Source organism: Rattus norvegicus, chromosome 17 (assembly GCF_036323735.1).
Source record: "Rattus norvegicus strain BN/NHsdMcwi chromosome 17, GRCr8, whole genome shotgun sequence".
Taxonomy (NCBI): domain Eukaryota; kingdom Metazoa; phylum Chordata; class Mammalia; order Rodentia; family Muridae; genus Rattus; species Rattus norvegicus.
The window spans coordinates 85,432,700-85,441,376 of record NC_086035.1 but is presented as its reverse complement, the minus strand read 5'-3'; the positions used below and the strand labels follow the sequence as shown (position 1 = coordinate 85,441,376).

The window sequence follows — 8,677 nt, the reverse complement described above, 5'->3', positions numbered from 1 at the left end:
TCTGAGATCTTCCTCTGCCTTATTCTTTCCTGGCAATGTGTGCCCCTCTATATCCCTGCTCTTGCTCACTGTACCCCTTCTTTCCTGCTTTTTCTTTACTCACACTCAAAACAGTCCTTCTGCCATGCCATCTTAAAATCCTCAAATGTGTACCTGGTTGCTCCACTTGCAGTTAAGCCCCACAAAGGCAAGCACTTTAATTTCTATTGCTCATCACTGCCTCTCTTCAGACACACCAGAAGAGGGCATCGGATCCCATTACAGATGATTGTGAGCCACCATGTGGTTGCTGGGAATTGAACTCAGGACCTCTGGAAGAGCAGAGCAGCCAGTACTGGTTCTTTGCCATGGAGCCATGCCTCCAGCCTCTCGTTTCATTTTTAGGACATGCTAGGGTAGATATTCTACTAATCCTTTCAGAGATAAGGATGTTGAGCTTTGGAGAAGTTCCATGCTCACCACAGGTCAAGTAAGGACAGACTGGAATTCAACCACAGGCCTCACTCCTGAAACTCGTGCTCTTTATCCATCCTTAAATTGCCTCCTGTGAGGAACAATTATGAGGAGAATTTCCTAGGTACACTTGAATTATTTTCATGGGCTATCAGAATTCTCATTTAAAAATGGATCTTTACATCTAAAAACAGCACAGCAGGGATCTCTTAACCCAAGAGATGGAATTATCTGATGAGCCATGAATTGGAGAGTTGATTCCCTTTTGAAAGATACTGTCTGCCAAGTGTGTCATTGGTGCAGCTAACCCCAGCTGGGCACAGAGCTGCGCAGAGTGGATAAGATGTCAGAGGAAAGGCTCTTGTGCCACATGATCTCTGATGATGGCAGGCTACCACACAGACTGGACAGTTAGACTTCTCCACATAGCAAGCTGTGTGTCAGCACGGTCTTCCCATTTAACACAGGAAAGTACGTGACATGGTCAAAGTCAACAGCTGGTGTCAGGTGCGATGGGAGGCCTATCTGCTTAGGCGCTCCAGCCCCATTGGCTATCTCCCTTCTGACCCAATGAGAGACACAGAGGAGAGGTGAAGCTACTGGGAATGAAATCATCCCACTTACTCGGCTTGCTCTCCAGTGAATCAAACTGAGCTCAAAGAGAGGTGATGCAGGGCCAGCAAAATGGCTCAGTGTGTAAAGGTTTCTGCTTGCCCGATGACCTGAGCCTTATCTTTGAGAAACAGTGAGGGAGAGGAGAGAACTGGCTCTTGAGAGTTGTTCCCCCTCATCCATATGTGTTTTCCCCATATATACACAAAATAAATAACTGAATTTATAAAAAAAATTAAAGAGATCTGAAGCAATGGCTCAAGGGTTAAGAGCACTGACTGTTCTTCCAAGAGACTCGTGTTCAATTCCCACATGGCAGCTCACAACTGCCTATAACTTCAAGATCTGACACCCTCACACAGACATACATGCAGTCCAAACACCAATGCACATAAAATGATAAATCATTATAAAAAATAAAATAAAAGAAAAAGTGTCGTTGATATCAGGTGGGTTGAGTACCACAAGCAGCAGATGTCAATGGTAGTGGGCTTTCCTTAAAAGAAGTTATTTCTTCACTCTGGTTTTAAAATATTACGTTAAAATACTTCTAAAAAAGACTTATTTATTCATTTTACATATATGAGCACACTGCTGCTGTCTTCAGACACACCAAAAGAGGGCATCAGATCCCATTACAGAAGGTTGCCAGTCACTGTGTGGGTACTAGGAATTGAACTCAGGACCTCTGGAAGAGCAGCCAGTACTCTTAACCTCTGAGCCATCTCTCCAACCTCCCAAAGTAAAATTTAATTTTTTTGGTTATTTCCTGAGCAAGAGTTTTTCTGTGCAGCTCTGACTGTCCTGGAATTTGCTCCATAGACCAGGCTGGCCTCGAACTCAGAAATCCTCCTGCTTCTGTGCTACCTTAACTGAAAATTAATTATAACATGGAACTTGTGGTAATTTGATAAATTACATTAAGCAGGGGAAACAGTTCTAAATTGACCAATCGATAGATCATTCAATCAAGCAATCAATCAATCGATCAATCATCAATCAATGTCTCCCTGCTGACCTTTTCATCAGAACACTTTTGAGGTGCTCTGAGGCTAAAAGTCAAACTGACTAACCAACCAACCAACCAACCACCAGAAACACCTGCCAATCCAAATGGTTTTGGGTGGCTGTAATCACACTTGGATACAGTGTAGCATTTCTTTGCAAAGTCAGATGCACCTTGGGAACGCTAACAGCATCCCCTTGTTTTATATTTTTATTTTTAAGATTTTACTTTGCTACATTAAAATTTCATCCAGCTGGAAGTGCTGGAACATGTTTGTGGTCCTAGCATTTGGGGGTGGGGGTGAAGTTAAGAGGATCAGGAATTCAAGACCAGAGCTTCCAGGGACTACGCCACTACCCAAAGACTATACATGGACTGACCCTGGACTCTGACCCCATAGGTAGCAATGAATATCCTAGTAAGAGCACCAGTGGAAGGGGAAGCCTTGGTCCTGCTAAGACTGAACCCCCAGTGAACTAGACTGGCAGGGGGAGGGCAGCAATGGGGGGAGGGTCGGGAGGGGAACACCCATATAGAGGGGGAGGGGGGAGGGGGATGTTTGCCCGGATATCGGGAAAGGGAATAACACTCGAAATGTATATAAGAAATACTCAAGTTAATAAAAAAAAAAAAAAAAAAAAAAAAAAAAAAAAAAAAAAAAAAAAAAAAAAGAGGATCAGGAATTCAAGACCATCCTTAGGTGCATAGTGAATTAAAGGCCTGTCTGGGCTTCATGAGACCCTGATTTTAAAAAAGCATTTATTCATTTTGATGTATGTAAATGATTAAACCAGGTTAATTAGTATATCTCCGCCCCCACCCTATAGCTATCGCGCGCGCGCGCGTGTGTGTGTGTGTGTGTGTGTTGGGAACTTTTTTCTTTATTTACTCACTTTATATCCTGATCACAGCCCCCCTCTCGCCTCTCCTCCCAGTTACACCTTCATGAACCCTTTCCCCCATTACCCACTTTACTTCTCAGAGAAGGGTAAGTCCCTCATGGATACCAACACACCCTGGCGCATCGGATTGCAGGAGGACTAAGCCCATCCTCTCCCACTGAGGCCCAACTAGGCAGACCAGCTAGGGGGAGGGAGATCCAAAGGTAGGTAACAGAGTTAGAGACAGCCCCCCAACTCCAATTGTTAGGTAGGGGACATACATGAAGACCAAGCTGCACATCTGCTACAAATGTGTAGGGGTCTATGTCCAGCCCATGCATGGTCTTTGGTTGGAGGTTCAGGTGCTGTGAGCCAGCACAGGCCCAGGTTAGTTGACTCAGTAGGTCTTTTCGTGGTGTCCTTGACCTCTCTGCCTCCCTCAATCCTAACTACTACTCTTCCACAAGACTCCCCAAGCTCCTCCTGATGTTTGGCTGTGATCTCTGCATCCGTTTCCATCCGCTGCTGATGAGTCCTCTCAGGAGACAGTTATGCTAGGCTCCAGTCTGTAAGCACAGCAGAGTATCACTAACAGTGTCAAGGGTTGGCTCCTTCCAATGGTGTGGCTTGGGTCAAGTTGGGCCAGTCATTGGTTGGCTGTTCTCTCAATCTCTGCTCCGTCTTTATCTGTGCACGTCTTGTAGGCAGGACAAGGTCGAAGGTTTTGTGGTGTGTTGGTGTCTCCTTCCCTCCACGGGAAGAAGTCCTGCGTGGTAGCTACTTCTGTCTCCCTATCTGCAGCTGCTAAGAGTATCGGCTAGGATCACCCTCCAGTCCCAGGTCTCCAGCTGTCCTAGAGATGCCCCTCCCCATTTCCCTTCTCTCTTCCAGCCCTCTCCCCATCCACCTTATTCCCATCCCTGTTCCCCTCCTAACCCCCCCCCTCTCCCCCCCGTTCCCTTTCTCCATCTGCCTCCCGTGTTTATTTTCTTTCTCTTTCTGAGTGAGAACCCTCCCTTAGGTTACTTAGTTTCTTTTTGGTCTGTAGATTGTAGCATGGTTATCCCGGACTTTATGGCCATTATCCACGTATGAGTGAGTGCACACCATGCCTGTCTTTCTAGGTCTGAGTTACCTCACTCTGGATATTTTTCAGCTTATCTGTTTGCCTGTAAATTTCATGATGTCTTTGTTTTTAGTAGCTGAGTAGTATTCCACTGTATAAACGCACCACATTCTTTTAATCCATTCTTTTATTGAGAGACATCTAGGTTGTTTCCAGTTTCTGGATATTATGAATAAAGCATCTATGAACAGTTGACCAAATGTCCTTGTGGTATGGCAGGGTATCTTTTCGATATATGCCCTGGAATGGTATAGCTGTCACAGTTTTCTGAGAAGCTGCCAAATTGATTTCCAAAGTAGTTGTACAAGTTTGCACGCCTACCAACAACGGAGGAGTGTCCCCCTTGCTTTGCGCCCTCAAGAGCACATTTTTTATTTTAGCTAATCTGACAGGTATAAGATAAAATTTCAGAGTTGTTTTGATTTGCATTTCCCTGATGACTAAGGATGCTGAACATTTCTTTAGGTGCTTTGTGGCCATTAGAGATTCCTCTGCTAAGAATTTTCTGTTTAGCTCTGTACCCCATTTTTTAATTGGATCATTTGGTTAGTGTATAATTTCTTGAATTCCTTATATATTTTTGATATTAGTTCTTTGTTAGATGTATAGTTGGTAAAGATCTTTTCTCGTTCTGTGGGCTGCTGTTTTGTCCTATTGATAGTGTCCTTTGACTTACAGAAGCTTTTCAGTTCCATGAGGTAGCATTTGGATTTATTCTGGGTCTTCGATTCCACTGATCAACTTCTGTTTTTACCCTAAGACCATGCAGTTTTTACTACTATCACTCAGTAAGTACAGCTGAGCTCAGGGACAGACATTCCTCTAGAAGTTCTTTTGTTGTTCAAGACTGTTTTGGCTATCCTGGATTTTTCCATATGAAGTTGAGAATTGCTCTTTCAAGGTCTGTAAAGGATTGTGTTGGAATTTTGATGGGGATTGCATTGAATCTATGAATTGCTTTTGGTAAGATGGCCATTTTTATTATGTCAATCCTGTCAATCCGTGAGCATGGGAGATCTTTGCATCTTCTGGTATCTCCCTCAATTCCTTTCTTCAGAGACTTGAAGTTCTTGTCATGCAGGTCTCTTGTTTGCTTAGAGTTACACGAAGATATTTTATATTATTTGTGGGCATTGTAAAACGTTTTGTTTCCCTAATTTCTTTCTCAGTTTAAAAAAAACTGATTTTTAAAAAAGTATTGTATTCAGCCACTTTGCTGAAGGTGTTTATTAGCTATAGAAGTTGTCTGATAGATTTTTTTGGGGGGTGGTCAAAGAGAGAAGATAGAACAGATAATGTTTGAAATCTTTAAAACCCCAGCCATGTACGTGGTCATTCAGGCAGCCCTGTTTGTCCTTGTATGCATCTGGGCACACAACTGGACTCTGTCATGGACTCTGGTAACAGGGTCATTCATACAATGCCCATGTATAAGGGTTACTCGTCCTTCCCAGCATTTTGCGCCTGGACCTGGTTGGCCCGAACCTGATAGCCTTCCTCATGCAGATCCTGACTGAGTGGGGCTACAGTTTTACCACCACTGCTGAGAGGGAAATTGTTCATGACATTAGGGAGCAGCTGTGCTATGCTGCCCTGGACTTTGAGTGAAAAATGGTTACTGCTGAATCATCTTCCTCCTTGAAGAAGAATTACAAGCTGCCTCGTGGGCCACCATCAGCAATGAGCAGTTCCGGTGTCTGGTGGCTCTCTTCCAGACTTCTTCCTGGGCATGGAGTCCTGCGGCATCCATGAGACCAACTTCAACGCCATCATGAAGTGCGATGTAGACATCTGCAAAGACCTGTACACCAATACAGGGCTGTCTGGTGGTACCGCCATGTATCCAGACACTGATGGCAGGATGCAGAAGATCACAGCCCTAGCACCCAGCGCTAACGAAGATCAAGATCGCTGTTCCCCTTGAGCGCAAATACTCAGTCTGCGTTGGCGCTCCGTCCTGTCCTCACTGTCCACCTTCCAGCAGATGTGGAGCAGCAAACGGGAATATGACGAGCCAGGCGCTGCCATCATTCACCTCTGATGCTTCTGAGAAGAACTGAGAAGGTGCCAGCATCTGCGGCATGAGCTGATTCTGAAGTATCGATTTGCCCTGGCAAATGTACACACCTCGTGCTAGCCTCAGGAAACTGGAATGAGCCTTTGAAAAAGGAAAGAAATGCAAACTTGAAGCACGTATCTGATATCAGCACTGGATCGTGGCATTTGTTGCTGATTTTTGACCTAGTATTCAAGTTAACTGTTCCCTTGATATATGTTTAATACCCTGTGCATATCTTGATTTAGTCTCTAGTTCATGTGGCTCGGTGCTTGGTGGCTGCGGAGAGCATGCTGTGGAAGAGAAATCCCCAGTCTAGTGGATCTCTGTGAGCACCACGTAGTGATCTGTGCAGGGTATTAACCAACAGCTGACTTCCAGGATTTCCCGAGGCTGGCAAGGGTTCCTGAACCAGCTACCACTTCTGTCTTGCTGGTCTAACAGGGTGGGAAACTCTGAGCCTCAGGACTTAGTTTCCGTTCTGGGTTTTTTTCCCTCCTGACCGCCATGGGTTGTTACTTGCCTTGAACTGGAAACGTTTGCATCAGTACCTGTAAATGTATTCTTCCTGTTTTATTTATGTAAGGTTTTTTGCACTTAATTCTTTAAGAAAAGACAAATTTTGGTTTTCTGCTGTTCGATGGGAACGTTCGGCCCCAGCAACACATCGTGTAAAGAAAAAAACAACAGTGCAGCAGTAAGTAACAAAACAAAAAACAAAAACGACAACAACAAAAGAGAAATTCGGGGTCACTTATGAATACTATTATATCATCTGTGAATATCTTCTTCAGTTACCTTATTGCTCTAGCTAGAACTTCAAGAACTGTATTGAATGAATAGGGAGAGATTGGGCAGCCCTGACTTGTCCTTGGTTTTAGTGGAACTGCTTTAAGTTTCTCTACATTTAATTTGATGTTGACTTTTGGCTTGCTGTATATTGCATTTATTATGTTTAGATATGCACCTTGTATCCCTGACCTCTCCAAGACTTCTATCATGAAGGGGAGTTGGATTTTGTTGAAGGCTTTTTCAGCATCTAATGAGATGATCATGTGGGTTTTTTTTCTTTCAGTTTGTTTATATGGTGGATTATGTTGATGGATTTTCGTATATTGAACCATCTCTACATCCCTGAGATGAAGCCTACTTGATCATAGTGGATGATGTTTTTGATGTGTTCTTTGATTCGGTTTGTGAGTATTTTATTATTTTTGCATCAATGTTCATAAGGGAAACTGGTCTGAAATTTTCTTTCTTTGTTGAGTCTTTGTGTGGCTTAGGTATCAGGATGACTATAGCCTCCTAGAATGAGTTTGGTAATATTCCTTCTGTTTCTATTTTGTGGAATAGTTTGAAATAGTTTAAAATCCATTCTCTTAGCAACCTTCAAGTACAAAATACATTGCCATTGATTCTAGGGAGAATGTTATATAACACAGCACCCTGTCTAACTGAGATTTCTACCCTTTAGGCAATGGCTCTCCATTCCTTTTGGCCCCTGGGAATTAACTACCTTCTACTCTCTGCTGCCATGACCTCTACTTTTAGACTCCGTATGTGATTTGATTGTGTGGGATGTCCTTCCTGATCCTGGCTTCTTTCATTTAGCATGGTGTCTATTGGTTCATTCTCATTTGAGTGAATGCCAAGATTTCCTTCTTCATCAAGGCTGAGCGGTATCCTGTGTGTGTTTGTGTGCGCGGACACATTGTTCTTTGTCCATCTCTCTGTCAGTGGATGCCTACGTGCATTCCACATCTTGACCATTATGAATGCCTGCTGCAGTAAATAGGAGTGGCTATGTTGCAGCAAATATGGAGTGCAGATAGCTTTGCTATGTTGATTTTGTTTCATTTGTATAGACAATTTGTGGATCTCTGTGTCTCTGTCTCTGCCTCTCTGTCTGTCTATGTCTGTCTCTCTGTCTCTCTGTCTCTCTGTTTCTGTCTGTCTGTCTCTCTCTCTCTCTCTCTTTCTCTCTCTCTCTCTCTCTCTCTCTCTCTCTCTCTCTCTCTCTCTCTCTCCTTCCCATTGTGTATTCCTGGTCTGGAACTCACTATACAGACCAGGCTAGCCTTAGACTCATAGAGCTCCACCTACCTTTGCTTCCTAGGTGCTTGGATTCACTACAGGCAAACAGGTAGTTCTATTTTCAGATTTTGGAGGAAGCTCCAAGCTGTTTTCCATAGCCGCAGCAATTTGCATTCTCACCGACTGCTCAGGAGTTCCCTCTCCTCCACATCCTGGCCAATGCTTTTACTGTTGGTCTTTTGATAATGGGCATTCTAGCAGATACGAGATCTCACCTCACTGCTGTCTTAATTTGCATTTCCCAGTGGCCTGTGAGCGTTATTCAAATGCCTGTGGGATGTTTGCATGTGTCCTTTGAAGATCTGCCTCTTCTGGCCCTGTTTTGGGCTCTTTATTTTCCAACTCTTGAGTTTCTTATATATTTTGGGCCTTAACTGATCACATATACGATTCGTAAGTACTTTTCTCTTCTTCCAGAGTTTGTCTCCTTGTTTCGTCCATTGTTTCCT

At 43.7% G+C, this 8,677-nt stretch overlaps 1 pseudogene; it reads left to right on the top strand.

The window, feature by feature from the left end:
• The first annotated feature begins 5,358 nt into the window (after window positions 1–5,358).
• Actb-ps3 (actin, beta, pseudogene 3) lies at window positions 5,359–6,119 on the top strand (annotated as a pseudogene).
• The last annotated feature ends 2,558 nt before the right edge of the window (window positions 6,120–8,677 follow it).